This window comes from Nicotiana tabacum, chromosome 10 (genome assembly GCF_000715075.1).
Source record: "Nicotiana tabacum cultivar K326 chromosome 10, ASM71507v2, whole genome shotgun sequence".
Classification (NCBI taxonomy): domain Eukaryota; kingdom Viridiplantae; phylum Streptophyta; class Magnoliopsida; order Solanales; family Solanaceae; genus Nicotiana; species Nicotiana tabacum.
The window spans coordinates 104,492,514-104,508,593 of NC_134089.1; the positions used below are offsets into that span (position 1 = coordinate 104,492,514).

Sequence of the window (16,080 nt, forward strand, 5' to 3'; positions counted from 1 at the left end):
CAGCTAGTCTGGCCAAATAATAATCTCTCCACTATTTCTTGGCAGAACCTGACAGACAGAAAGTAGCAAAGTCGACCCCATTGGTCTCCAATATCCCCATGTTCCGAAGAACCTCATGACAGCTATCTAAATAATCATGGGGATCCTCTGAAGGTGTACCACCATAAGAAGTAGTGAACAGCTTGGTGAACCTGTCCAATCTCCATAAAGCATCAAAAGACATAGCTACTCCATCACTGGTCTGAGCTACTACACCCGGCTAAACTGCTCCAACTGGCTGAGCTGCTGAAGTCTGAAACTGGGGAGCCATCTGCTATGGAGTGTAGGTAGCGGGAGTCTGTGCTCCTCCCCCAGCCTGAGAGATGGCTGGTGCTATAGGAAGTAAGCTGCATGGGTGACACTCTTCATAAGGCCCACTAGAAGGACCAGAGCATCTTGGAGTACCAGGGAAGTGATGAACCCATCTAGGACTTGAGCTGGGACCATCAGAAATGCCTGAGCCGGAACCTCATCATAAAACTCTACTTGAGGCTTCGCCGCTAGTACTGCTGCTATGGGCTGAGCTTTGCCCCTGCCTCGTCCTCTAGCACGGCCTCAGCCTCGTCCTATGCCCCTCATAAGAGCTGCTACTGGGGGCTCGGGCTGTTGATCAGCGGATGAGGAAGCACATGTTCTCGCCATCTGCGAAAGAACGGAGTAGAAGTTCAATTAGCATTGAGTAACCAAATCACACGACAGAGAAGAATAGATATGAAGTCATTCCTAAACTCCGTAGCCTCTAGGGGATAAGCACAGACGTCTCTGTACCGATCCCTTAGACTCTACTAAGCTTGTCCGTGAATTGTGAGACCTAAGCAACTTAGAGCTCTGATTCCAACTTGTCACAACCCGAATTTCCAGCCGTCGGGATCGTGATGGCGCCTACTAGTGAAAGCTTGGCAAGCCAACTATTCTGATTAATTTACCCTTTTCATTTTTAATCTCTTAACAATTGCAAGTTAACATATTATAAACAGCACAATAATAATGCGGAAAAAAAAATTTAACAATTAAGCTAATACCAATACGAATCCATAATAATAAACCACCCAAAACTGGTGTCATAATCTCATAGACTATCTAAGAAAACTACAAATAGGGTTTGAACAAAGAAAATACATGTCTATCTCTAAAATAGAAAAGAACAGAAAAAAACAAGATAGGAAGGGGACGCCAAGGCCTGCGGACGCCTGTAGGACTACCTCGGTCTCCGATGGACTGAAGGAAGCAACCCCTAGCTAAGGTACGTATGCTCCAGTACCGGAATCTACAAAAAAGAGTGCAGAATATAGTATCAGTACAACCGACCTCATGTACTGAATAAATGTCGATCCTAACCTCGGCGAACTAGTGACGAGGCTAGGACACAACAAACAACATAACCTGTAGTTAAATAGTATCTAGTAGAATAACAGTAATAGAATCAATTCAAAAGTAACAGGGAGGGGTAACATGCTATGGGGGAAATACCAACATAAAAAATCACAGTAATGACGGAATGAAACAATTAAGGCACTTGAACCAATAACAACAAGAAATTATAACAAACTGGCAATAAGTGCACGACATCACCCTTCGTGCTTTTACTCTAAATCCTCACCATGCAATCAATAATGAAAATGTACATGGCATCACCCTTCGTGCTTTATCTCTCTTCCTCACCATATAAATATTAGAAATTTGCATGGCATCACCTTTCGTGTTTTATTTCTCTTCCTCACCATATGCATCAATATCAATGTAAATGTATACGGCATCACCCTTTGTGCTTTATCGCTCTTTCCTCACCATATGCATAAGTATGAATGTGCACGACATCACCCCTTCGTGCTTTATCACTATTTCCTCACCCAAACAATAGCAATAACAACATCCCGACAAGGGAATCAACAATAAGAATAAATACATCCCGGCAAGGGAATTAACAATAAGAATTAAATACGTCCCGGCAAGGAAATCAACTATAACCAAACTTGTACCAATAATTAACTTCACAAATGAATCTCAACTGGAGCTAATGCTCAACAATAAACAAATACCAAGAAGATAATCATAAGTCTTGCTCAACATTGATAATCAACAATTTAGGCATTTGTATTACTTATTAAGAAACACAAAGATCATAATTTAAGACTCACGGACATGCTTGACACCAACGTATAGGTACTCGTCACAACACATATACATCGTACACTACACTAGCACATAGCAAATAAGGCACAACACCTATTCTCTCAAGCTAAGGTTAGACCAAACACTTACCTCGAACTTCCAAGGCCACACTCAAGCCTCAAACACCACTTTTCCTTTTGATTCCATTTCCAATTCAATTGTATCTAGTCAATATTAACTTATTAACATTAATTGAAGCTCAATAAACCAATTCAAATGACAAACTACGGATTTCCCAACATTCTTCCAAAGATGTCATAACCCGACCCCAGGCCCGCTTGGTCAAAACTCGAGGTTCAAACCAAAACCCGTTTACACATTCCCCCACGAACCCAAATATACAATTAGTTTTGGAATCCGACCCCAAATCGAGGTCTAAATCCCCAAATTTATAAAATCCCCAATTCTCCTAAAATCCCTAATTTCTACCCCTTGAAGAACAAGATTTAGGCCTAGAAATTTAATGGGTGTTGATGGAAAATAAAGGAATTGAGTTCAAGAACACGTACCTATGATTTAGGGTTGAATTTGCTCTTCAAAAATTTCCTAGGGTCTGATTTTGGGGAAGGAGATATGAAATTTTGGTAAAAATCCCGTTCTGCCTTTGTTTTAAATTGCTGGACAGGCCTCTTTCACGTTCGCGAGGGGTCTGTCGCATTCGCGAAGCTTATGGCCAGAAGGGCCTATGCGTTCGCGATGAGCTGCTCGCATTCGCAATGGTCTGTCCCCCCTGACCATCGCATTCGCTGGCCTGGGCCCAGGTTCTCGAAGAACAGCTCAAAGATTCCCCCAGCGACCTCCATTGCACTATGCGTTCGCATGTGGCCAGTCGCGTTCGCGAAGAGCAAACCCCCCAGTGCTCCGCGTTCTTGAACAAGGCCTCGCGTTCGCGTAGAAGAAATCCCTCCGCAGCCCAGCTTGTACTTTGCGTTCGCGTGAGCTGCATCGCGAATGCGAAGAACAAATTATTAGGATACCAGAAGCAGCAAAACTGCAGAATTCCTTAAGTTCAAAACATCCCGAAACCTATCCAAAACTCACTCGAGCCCTCGGGGCTCCAACCAAACATGCACACAAACCTAAAACATCATACGGATTTGCTCGTGTGATCAAATCGCCAAAATAACACCTCGAACTACGATTTTAGCATCAAAATCAAAGAAAAATCTCAAGAACTCTTAAGTTTCCAATTTCACAACCAGGGTTCGATTCACGTCATTTGAACTCCGTTTCTTACCAAATTTTACAGGCACAACTTAAATATCATATCAAACCTGTACCGGGCTCCGGAACCAAAATATGGGCCCGATACCATCAAATTCAAACATATTTAAATTTCCAAAAACTCTTATAATTTCAGTTAAATAATTTCTTTCAAAAATTCATTTCTTGGGTTAGGGACCTCGGAATTTAATTCCGGACATACGCCCAAGTCCCATATTTTTCTACGTACCCTTCAGGACCATCAAATCACGGGTTCAGTTCCGTTTACCAAAAATATTGACCGAAATCAACTTAAATTTAATTTTAAAGGCAAAATTAGCACTTTCCTCAAATTTTCACATAGAAGCTTTCTGTATTTACGCCCGGACCGTGCACGTAAATCGAAGTGAGAGAAAAGGAGGTTTTTAAGGTCTCGGAACACAGAATTGACTTTTAAAACAAGTGATGACCTTTTGGGTCATCACATGTGTTCCCTTTTATTGTCTCTACTATTTGTTGTTTGATTTCTCCCTGTTATTGGTATTACTTTGTTGTCTTTACCATTGTTAGTTTATTATTATATCATGTTCAATTTATTAGACCAGTAGGTGTCTTGACTGTCCCTCGTCACTGCTCCACCGGGGTTAGTCTTGATACTTACTGGCACCGCTGTGGTGTGCTAATACTACACTTCTGTACATTTTTGTACATATCCAGGTATTTGATCGGTAGTAGCTGTACGGATCGTCGCGGTGGAGACTCAAGGTAAACCTGATGCTGCGTTCACAGGCCTCGGAGTCACCTTCATTTGTACTTATATTCATTGGTTCCTTTTTGTTCTGAAACAGTGATGTATGTATTATGTATAACTACTCCTAGATTGGCTTATGACTTGTACTACCGGTTTTGAAAATTGTAATTGTTCAGAGTTATCTAATTTAAAGTTAGTAAATATCAATGTCATTTTTGTTAATACTAGGCTTACCTAGTTTAGAAACTATTTGCCATCACGACTCCTTCGGAGGGATTTTGGGTTGTGACAGTATTCTACGTAAAAAATGAATTGTGCTACTCCTATTTAACATGAATCATCACACTACAACATCTTTTATAACAAGCTGATACTAAGAAAATCTGTCATATAACCTCTAGGCATTAACGAATTGGAAAATTAACAGAGCCAAGATTCTACGTATGTAAAAAAATAATAGTGTCCGCCTTGACTTCGTAAGCCCTTTAATATATCGTAAAGGGGACATATTGTAAATAGGACCTACTCCTCTGTTGAAATGAAATAGAATAGAGAGGTTCACAAACATAACGAGTCAACAAAAAATTGAATTGGTCTAATAGCAAACTAAAAGAAAATTACCTCTCAAGATGGTGTTGAGCAAAACACACGGCAGTAAATTTTTGGAAAAAAGAGAATTTTTGAGGAGTAGAAAAGGATAAAGTGATTTGACAGTTTTCTGGAGCAATTTTATATAGTGCAAAGTGCAATAAAGATGTGAAAAGGCTACAATATTTCTATTATCTGTGGAAACTCAAAGGACAAAATAAATAAGCTAAGAATGTGAAAAGGCTACAATGTAAATACTGTATAATATTTACTCCAAGAACCTATTACTGGAAGATGAATTTATTCTCCATTTATCCGATTCAAATACAGCTGAAATTAAAATTTAATAGAAGGATCTTCTTATTTTTTACAAGGGTAAAATTGTCATTCAATTTTTTATGGCTATTGGTCTTTTAACTTTTCTCTTTAGGGTTCCCGCTTATAATATAGTATGATATGATATGATGATTGGAGTGTTAAATTCTTAAAGAACATATTAAAAGAATCACCGATAATACTAACTTAGGATAGCTAGGTGACAAAATAAGGTAAAAATTTATATAAAAAACTGACAAAGATTAAAATAATAAAGGCAAATATGGAGGGACATAGCATACATATATTGCAAACACCGGATGGAATTGGGGAGTGGAGTCAAAGGCGTACAACTTTGAAAGAGTTAGGACTTTTACATGCTAATTAATACTTGATATAATTCTTAGCGGCCTTTATGTCTCTCAAGTCTCAACAGTAAAGTTGAACGAACTATTCAAATTTTGAAGTGATATTGTTCTAAATTTTAGGTATTCGCCAATAAAATAAAGAGGCCGTGAAAGACCTTCATTAAGAGTTTTCCAAAAACAAATATTTAGGTCATTTCCTTAAGATGCTTCCAAGATCCAATTCACATTTCAGTATGCAAATAAGATTTCATGTCATTTTCTTTATATAAACGAATAATGAACATAACTTTATATTAGCCTTGTCGGTCAAAGTTAGTGGAATTCTCTCTTTTTTGTGTCCCCTATATTATATATGGCTTTAAGGCTTTAACCTTGTCAACTAAAAACATGAGTCAGAATTCATGAAAGGGCTACCTTTATTTGTTTGTTCCCAATTACTCTTCATCTTACTAACTTCTGCAGCATTAGACACGATCACTAGAGATAAACCCATTAGAGATGGTGATACAATTGTTTCAGCTGGTGGGGTTTATGAACTTGGATTTTTCAGCCCTGGAAATTCCAAGAATCGCTATGTTGGGATATGGTACAAGAAGATATTACCTAAAACTGTCGTCTGGGTTGCCAACAGAAACATTCCCCTGAATGACACTTCAGGAGTGTTAACACTAAGACCCAATGGAATTCTTGTACTTATCAACAGTTCCAATGCTTCAATTTGGTCATCAAACTCGTCAAGATCCTTAAAGAATCCAAAAGCACGGCTTTTGGATTCTGGGAACCTTGTTGTCAGTGATGGAAATGACAGAGATCCGGAAATTAATATGGTGTGGCAGAGTTTTGACTATCCAGGAAATACTTTATTACCTGGCATGAAGCTTGGACGTAATTTGGTCACGGGCATGGAATGGTACATATCGGCGTGGAAGAGCACTGATGATCCTGCTCCTGGTGAATATATGGAACGTCTGGATTCTCATGGGTACCCGCAATTTTTCATGTGGAAAAATTCATCTATAGTATATAGCGTAGGGCCATGGAATGGTATTGGATTTAGTAGTAGTCCCAAAAATAAACCAACTATATATTACAGTTTCGAGTTTGTTATTAATCAGCAGGAGATTTACTTCAAATATGAGCTTAATGAGCCCCTGCCCACCAGGATTGTGATCAATCAGGCTGGGCTGGTAGATCAACTAACATGGATTGAGCGCAGTCGCAGCTGGTTACTCTACGTGGGAACACAAGCAGATAGTTGTGATCGTTTTGCTTTATGTGGTCCTTATGCAAAATGCAACATCAATAACTCTCCTCCATGTGACTGCTTACAAGGTTTTGAGCCTAGGTATTGTTAAAATATGTGACAATGTCACAATCTCATATAAACTCCCTTCTATTTGCTTGATACCATGTTAAGCTATTAGAGAGAGCATACTTTTAATTAGTTAATTATGTCTTCACAGGTATCCTAATCAATTGCAGGGCATATTTTAAGGAAAACTTCTTTGACTTGTAACCAAGATGGTTTTCTTAAATTGACGGGTATTAAGATGCCGGATACTAGACACTCGTGGTATAATCAGGGCATGAACCTTGAAGAATGCAAAAAAATGTGCTTGGCTGATTGCAATTGTACAGCCTACTCAAATCTTGATGTTAGAAACGGCGGAAGTGGATGCTTACTATGGTTTGGACAACTCATTGATATTAGAAAGTTGAGCCACAATGAGCAAGACTTGTTCGTGAGAGTCGCTGCTTCAGAATTAGGTAATGACCCTACCCTGTACCATTTTCTCATTTTATTCTAAATATAGAATTCAAGGAACTGTACTATCTTATTTACTTAATTGATAGATGCTAAAGTTGATTAGGTGCTTTAATAGTTGGTAATATGCAACTGATTTGTAAATGATAAAAATGCATTTATCCAGCTATGGCGAAGTTTCGCTCTGGTGGTGTTTCTAACTTGCTGAAACATCAGAAAATTGGTCTAAGGTTTTATCAACCATTAAATGCCTTATCTGCATTTTTTTCCCTTTGAGGTTCCATACTAGCAGGAGGTGATAATCTACTATGAACTTGTCCTACAAAGAGTGTGACAGTGACCCTTACCCTCTTCTTGTATGGCACTACAATTAGTACACTGATAAAATAGTAGTATTGCTAAGGAGAAGTTTTCTCCCTTGTAAAGGCTTAAAATATGCTAAACGTCAAGGCAGATCTAGGATGCCAACAGAGGGTGTGGTTATCTTAGTCGCTCGGACTCTTCACTTACGGTGCCGCACCCATGTCTTGGGTGTGGGTGTGAGTGTGGATACATACAGGATCTGGTCAACCGATTTTTGGTACTTTGACAAATGTCGATTGAGAAATTAGGGATAGATACAATGATGTCTGAAATCAAAACAAAAGATAAGTGAAACTGAAGAAAATAGAAGTTTCTATGTCAATCTTTTTTCTTTTATCTCCTTCTCTTATTTTCCTCTTGATCAATATTTTCTCCTTCTCAGAATACTATATATGTTTTCAACATAATGTCTCATAATTTCAACATATTTTGGTAACTCTATTTTTAGATATTTGAATTATTTTTAACAAAATCTTAGCAACCGTATACTTACCTAGATCCATATCCCCAAATCTTATGATTTAGATCATGAAAGATTCAACTTCTCGATCCGCATCCTTATTAGACAACTGCACCTAAGTCCGAGCTATGAACAATATCAGAAGAAGGGTATTATTTGTCGACCTTCTGCTAGCCCAAGAACATTAGCTAAAAATAGGAAGATTCAACTAAAGAAAAGGAAGATTTGAAAAGAGAAGAGAGTTTTTAAATAGAAGAACTTGTTTAGGAAAGAAGGGCTTTCTTGATTTTTGGCTTTATTACAAATGAACAAGACACCCCCTATTTATACTTATTTGTGTATGAGTCTAGATATGATTGTAGATAATGTACAAGGAAGATTCTAGCTAACCTTATCTTCTATCAACCCTCTAGAATATCTAGATATGTCTACCAGATATTTATCTTCCCACAATATTCTAAAACGTCTAGATATGTCTACTAGATAAATATCAGGAATACTATACTAGGACGTTTTAGAGAAATCTATGTTTTTCCAAAAAATCAACTTTACTTTATATTTCTCACTCCCCCTTAAAGTGATTTTTTGGAAGCTATCTCACGCTTGTCGCGGAAGAACTCAACTGATTCTTTAGGACGTGTCTTTGTGAAGCTCTCAACACTATTTTTCTGGCTCCTCTATCTTCCCTAAGGACCGAAGGTTCTTCAATTGGTCCTGCAAAGAAACATCATTATGTGCTGGCATATCTCTGAAACGAGTTGGTTTGACAATAGTTGATAAGTTATGTTATTTTGTGTTTTGATGATTTGCTAAACAATCTTGAAGAACCAGTTGTGATCAGTTCCTTTGGTTTGGTTCTCATGAGGAATATGGCTAATTCGCAAGGGGAACAATGTGGAGATATGATTCTCAGGGGAATATCAATTCTAAGTTTTTCATCATTAAAAAGGGAGAAATTGATAAGTTATGCGTCTTTTGTTTTGATGATTTGACAAACTTAATGAGAGAACCAGATAAGGAACCTGATACAATTAGTTCTCTTGCATTCAGAGTAACTAGTCAGATGTCTGGTTCAAGTCTCAACAAAATCAGATAAGGGAACAGTAGAGGGAACAAATATGGATCAGTTCCCCTGGTCGTCGTATAGTCAACTCTACAGCTTTAAACATTCCTAAGACCTTAAGATCACAAGGTTCCAGGTTGGGATCCAGTTTGGGATATGGCTCAACTCTTCATAATTGAAGGAACAAATGAAGAACCAGGTCCCTACCAGTTCCCGAGGTGACTATATGAAGTCAACGCTCCAGCTGGAAAGTTGTTGCCTGCACACACTACAGTGCAGGAACAGTGCTGCAGTCAACTTTCCCGGGAAGACTTTTTACCTATCTTGCTTGAATCATTACATGTGATGTCGCACATGTATATATGCATTCAAGGGAGGTAAAAGACACATTTCTACACTTGCAAATAAAAGAAAGATATTCTCTCAAGTGTTAGCCATCACATCTCTCAAGAACAAAGCTATTGCAACCTCAAGGACCAGATCCAAAGATTGAAGATATCTTAAGTCCTTAGGTTTGTTGAGTTTATGTTATTTTGTTCTTCACTTATAATTCCTACTTAGCTTAGTTAGAAGCATTGTGTAGGAAACCTTTGTAAATCATAAATCATTGTGTTTGTGCCTTGGCTAGAGTTAGTCGAGTTGGAAGTATTTGTAATAGAGGTATTACAAAATGGCTTGTAATAGTGTTGTTACAAGTTAGTAAGTGATTAAGTCTTTGTAATAGAGTTATTACAAAGTGGCTTGTAATAGTATAGTTATAATTAGTGAGGGATTAAGAGGTTAATTCCTAGGTTACAATAGGTTGTAATCTAAAGATTGCTCAGTAGTGAAGTTGAAATCCTACAAGGGTAGGTCGTGATTTTTATCCCGTTGAGCTGGGAGTTTTCCACGGTAAAATTCCTCTGTGTTCTTTATTTACTGTCGATTTACTGTGGGAACAAATAGAGAACCTGGTTCGCTATACTGTTTGGTTTTATAATCTGTTGCTTACTATGGAAACTGATAGAGAACCTGGTTCTCTATACAATTTGGTGGACGCTTAGTTTCTATCAATAGTTCTTTTTGGCCTTCCTAAAACAGTTGAATCATCTTCTTGTTGAGTTTCATATCTTTGAGTTCTCGGGGTCCCCCTTTCTCTTATCTCCTCGACAACTCTATTATCTAAAGAAGTACTTGTGATGGGCAGATTTGATGCTTCAAGGTTCAAGGGTTTATAACCTGCCCTTTCTTGCCCAACTCCATAATACAAAGAGACTTCATCGAATATAACATTCCTTGAAACAACAAAGAGATGAGTTTTAGGATCTATGCACTTCCATCCATTTTTTCTTTCATCATATCCGACAAAGATGCATTTTCTTGCTTTGGCATCCAACTTGCTCCGTTGAGAATCCGAAATATGAACATAACAAATAGAGCCAAAAACCCTAAGGTATTTAACGCTAGGCTTGTCTCCAAACATTAATTCGTAGGGAGACCTCATATTGTTTGGAGACAGTCCTGTTAATCACCTACACTGCACATTTCATACCTTTAGACCACAAGGCTCTAAGTAAATTCTTGGAATGAAGCCAACTCTGACATGTCTCAGTTAAGTGATGGATCTTCCTTTCAGTCACTCCATTTTGTTGTGGCGTATCAATGCATGTGAGTTCTCTTTTAATTTTATGCTGATGACAACAGGAAAGAAAATCATCTGAAATGAACTCGTCGCCGTTATCAGTTCACAATCGCCTTATTCTGGAATCGAGTTCGCCTTCAACTATTTCTTTGAACTCCACAAACTTATAAGAAACTTCTGACTTGTGCTTCACAAAATAAACCCAAGCTAATCTAGTAAAATCATCAACGAAAATTAGTATATAACAATAGCCTGAGAATGAAGGAGTTTTCGTTGGCCCCATCAAGTCACTGTGAATAAGTTCTAGTGGGGCATTGCACCTTGACAAGGATCTGTCAAATGAAAGACTGTGTGCCTTTCCATATTGACATCCTTCACAAACCTCTCCTCCACCAAAATTTCTTAAGTTAGGTGATCCTTTTATTAGATTCAATTTTACCATGGCTTGTAATTTATCCATGCTAAGATGTCCAAGTCTAGCCTACCAAAGATGTATATTATCATTGCTACTCATTTTCTCAATATATGAATTAGAGGCAGATAAGACATATAAATCATTAGCTCTCTTACCTGAGTAAATGATATCTGCCTTGAGCACCTAAATATTTCAGAGGAACTTCACATCACGTGGGCCAAATAACAAATAGTTTCCAGCATCTACAACATTTGCAAATGAAAATATATTTTTCTTCATACCTCGAACATGAAAGACACTGTTGAGGGTGATAGTATCTTTTTGATTCTCGTTGATTAAAACACTGCCTTCCTTCTCCACATTATGGATTGTATTATCTGCTGTAACAATGACATCATCCCCGTTGTATTCGCGAAAAGGTGGAGAATTTGGGTTGATCTCCAGTGAGATGGTGCCCACATCTTGAATCCACGATCCAGTCTCTTTCAAAATTTATGGAAGCCATGTCATTTATTGCTTGAGTCTCCGCTACGACTTCACAGTCTTCTTCATTTTCTTCTTCTTCTTCAACAACTTTCTTGGTTTGAGCCATATTGCTCTCTTTGGCTCGACAATATCTTTTTATGTGCCCGACTTTGCCACAACGGTAACATTTTAAAAGTTTTTTATCGTTACTGGAAAACTCCCACTTCTTGGCGAGCTTGAATCACTTGAGAATCGAAAGTGCATGTTATCTCTTGATTTTCCTTTAAATTTCCTTTTATCGGCAACAAGAGCATTTCTTTCTCCTTCTTTAATAGATACACCAGTCATTTGTTTGGCTAGTAGCTCCTGTGACGATAACAAATTCTCAAATTATTTCAAAGATGGTTGTTGAACACATCCTTGAATTGATGTAACAAAGGGAATATATTCTGGCTTTAAACCGCGAATGATAATTCTTCTTATTCGTGCTTCAGATATAGCCTCGTCCGGATTCAATAGAGAAATTTCGGAACACAGATTTTTAACCTTCAAAAAATACTCGGCGATAGATAGATTACCTTGAGTGGTGTTAGCTAACTTATTCTCCAAAATCTGTACCCGAGCTTCATTCTTCTTGTTGAACAGCCGATCTAAGGCCCTCCATTTTTCATGAGCTGATTTACACCTTATAATATGATCAAATAAATTAGGAGAGATATACTTTTTTAGGATAAACTCTGCCTTAGCATTAATCTGCTTCCACTTCTTACGCGCATTGCTATTTTTTGATGCGTCAGCAAGAGGACTTATGTTACTCCCATTGACAACTTCCCACAGATCCTCGCCAACAAGGTATAACTCCATACAAGTCTTCCACACCTTATAGTTGGACTGGTTCAATAACTCCATTCCATGTCCATTAGCACGACCACCCAAATCCATTTAAAGAAACCAGTTGAATCAACCACTAACCCGACCTTGAAATCCAGAAGCCGGCCTATGGCTCTAATACCATATGAAGAATAGCATAAGAAGGGTATTATTTGGAGACCTTCTACTAGCCCAAGATCGTTAACTAAAAATAGGAAGATTCAACTAAAGAAGTGGAAGCCTTGAAAAGAGGAGGGTTTTTAGATAGAAGAACTTGTTTAGGAAAAAAGGGCTTTCTTGATTTTTGGCTTCATTACAAATGAACAAGACACTCCTTATTTATACTTATCTGTGGATGATTCTAGATAATGTACAAGATTCTAGCTAACTTTATCTTCTAACAACCCTCTAGAATATCTAGATATATCTACCGGATAATCATATTTTCCCACAACATTTTAGAACATCTAGATGTGTCTACTAGATAAATATCAAGGATACTACACTAGGACATCCTAGAGAAATTTATGTTTTTCCAAAAAATTAACTTTACTTTTATGCTTCTCACAAACTTAGGTGGTTGTACACTTCTTCAGCTCTGGTCAGTGCGTGTGCGTGTGTGAGAATTCACACCAAATCTGGCCCGATAACTATAAATGTTGGAGTCGCCTCTAACTTGACCTCTTGAAACTTTTGCTGCACATAACATATTAGCTTCAGGTAGTATTAGATACTAACTGAGATAGTCCGCTGTACTTTGCTCATCTTTCAGAAAAGATGTTCTAGCTACCAGTACAGCTTGAAATTGGCTACTTTTTCAGCAAATCCTGCACACTGAAAATCTGAAGGTGCTTTAACTCTCTTTGTAGAAGCACCATGTAGTTAGGCAGAAGCAGCACAAATGTAGATGACGGAAGTCCAGTAGCTGAAAGCATTTCTAGATTAGGGGGAGAGGTTCAATAACAACATAAAAATAACTCACTGAAACAATTCATACTGATATGGCCAATTCATATGTCAATTGAAGACTGCTTATGGAACAGATTCAGACAGGAATCGGAGGAGAAAGAGGTCAGTCCTGATTGCGATCATTTCAGCAGTGGTAGCAGCTTTTATCCTCAGCTTTGTAGCTTGGTTTTCCTTCCGAAGAAAGAACAGAAGAACAGATAAATATACTAGAGGTAACTCTTGTCTAACATTCTTTATTAGAAAATTGGGAACTCTGAATGCTTTTCTACCTAGGTAAATTCTCTGTTTAACATTGTTCACCTTTTACCAAAAGATTAGGTTTCTTTATTTTCGATAATCTTATGGAAAATCTCTGTAATATCATGTTTGTGACCGGAAAATATATATTGACAGATTCAGAAGTTGGAAACGAAGACCTCGAGTTGCCATTGTTTGATTTAGTTGCTGTTACTACTGCCACTAAAAACTTCTGTTCGGCTAATGTGATTGGTGAGGGCGGCTTTGGATCGGTTTACAAGGTGAATCAACTTTGATCTTCAACTTCTAGCTAGAAGTGGCATCTCTGACCCTTGATTAAAAATTGCAGGGCGTGCTACCAAATAGAAAAGAGATAGCAGTTAAGAGGCTATCAAAGTATTCTGGACAATGCCTTAAAGAGTTAAAAAATGAAATCGTTCTCATTTTTAAGCTGCAACATAGGAACCTTGTCAAGCTTTTGGGTTGTTGCCTTGAAGGAGAAGAAAGGATGCTAATCTACGAGTTTATGCCCAATGCTAGCTTGGACTATTTCATTTTTGGTAATGATTCTTTAACTAAATACTACTCCTAGTATTTGATAAGTCCTCTGCAGCCCTCAATGATTTCATTGTGCAGATCCAAGCAGAAATGCTTCACTTGCATGGAAGAACCGCTTTGAAATTGCAATGGGAATATCTCGAGGTCTTCTTTATCTTCACCAGGACTCAAGATTTAGAATTATTCACAGAGACCTCAAGACCAGCAATATTTTATTAGATAGTGACTTGAATGCCAAAATTTCTGATTTCGGCCTTGCCAAAAGTTTTGGCGGAGACCAAATGGAAGGAAAAACTAAGAGAGTAATAGGGACATGGTAAGTTCTACAAACCTACACCATACAATCTTTATTATATTCAATCAGTACATGAACTTATATTTTTTATGAGTTGATGCAGTGGATATATGTCCCCAGAGTATACTGCTGATGGGAAATATTCAGTAAAATCAGATGTATTCAGTATCGGCGTATTCATTCTAGAAATAATTAGTGGCAGAAGGAACAGGAAATTTCGTCATTTGGAACATCATCACAATCTTTTGGGACATGTAAGCAGCCTTAATTCACTCTTTCAATTGTCAATGCATTTGTATAAATGTGTCCTGTTTGTTACTTTAGGCATGGTTACTTTGGAATGAAGGCAAAGCGTTGGAACTGATGGACGAACGTTTGGAAGAATCATTTTCAGAATCTCAAGTATTGAGATGCATTCAAGTTGGTTTGTTGTGCGTCCAAAAACTGCCAGAGGATAGGCCTACAATAGCATCAGTAGTTTTCTGGTTGGAAAATGAAGGTCTGGTTCTTCCTCAGCCAAAGCAGCCTGGTTTTTTTATAGAGAGGAATTCAATGGAATCAACAGTCAGCTGAGTTTATCAGTTAACCCTTTTGTAATACTGTCAAGCCCATTGTGGATCCAATTAATTAATCATAAGAAAACCTGAAATTAATGTAATACACAGTGAGTGCACAAATTTATGCGGACAAAAGCACACTTTGACATTTAATGAGGAAAAGACTGTTTTGATGTTAGTATAGGAGTCTAGGAGATGCCTTGCAGATTATATAAAAGTTGGGAGCTTCTCCTCAATGGTCTCTGTTGGTCCAATTAGCATAGAATCTTGGATATATAACATTTAGAGGCGTAAAAATTAGCTAAGTTTATGTAACCCGTTCAATTCATTCGGTATTAGTGAATTGGTAAGGGGTCGTTTGGTATGAGGTATAAGTAGATATAGTGCCAGTATAAAATTTTAATACCACCTTAATATTTTGTTTGGTTAGTAAACCTGGTATAAGTTATCCCAGGATTAAAATTAGTACCGGGATAACTTATACCTTGTAAGGGTGGGGTAATAAGTACCAAGATAATTTATACCTTTTTCTTAAAAATTATATAATTGTCATTTTTAATACAACATACTAAACAATGGATAAAAATAATATCGGGATAACTAATCCCAACATAACTTATCCCAGCAAAAGTCGTATTCAAACCAAACGACCCCTAAGTGAGGTAATAAAGAATAGGTTAGTTCCACATTGACCCACCAAAGGTTTTAGGCTAGATGTGGCACGACTAAATCTCTACAGCCTTAAAGAGCAGTAAGCAAAAAAATTCATACTAAATGCCCTCCAGAACTAACAACATGCAGTGTAAACTTTAGGGCAAATTAAAATTAACAGGAGGGGAAATACTCCATGGTAATAATTCCATCTTTGAAACAAAACACTCCAAGACAGCAGCACACTCAGGCACTACTGAGAGCAACGAGTGAAATAGCTGACCTAGATGAACCCACCAACTCACAACCTATCATGAATCTAATAGTTTGGAATTGTAGGGGCTCGAATAATGCA

General features: G+C 37.8%; 1 pseudogene; it reads left to right on the plus strand.

Moving 5' to 3' along the window:
- Positions 1 to 362: 362 nt before the first annotated feature.
- On the plus strand, positions 363 to 15,370 carry LOC107776266 (G-type lectin S-receptor-like serine/threonine-protein kinase At4g27290; annotated as a pseudogene).
- The last annotated feature ends 710 nt before the right edge of the window (positions 15,371 to 16,080 follow it).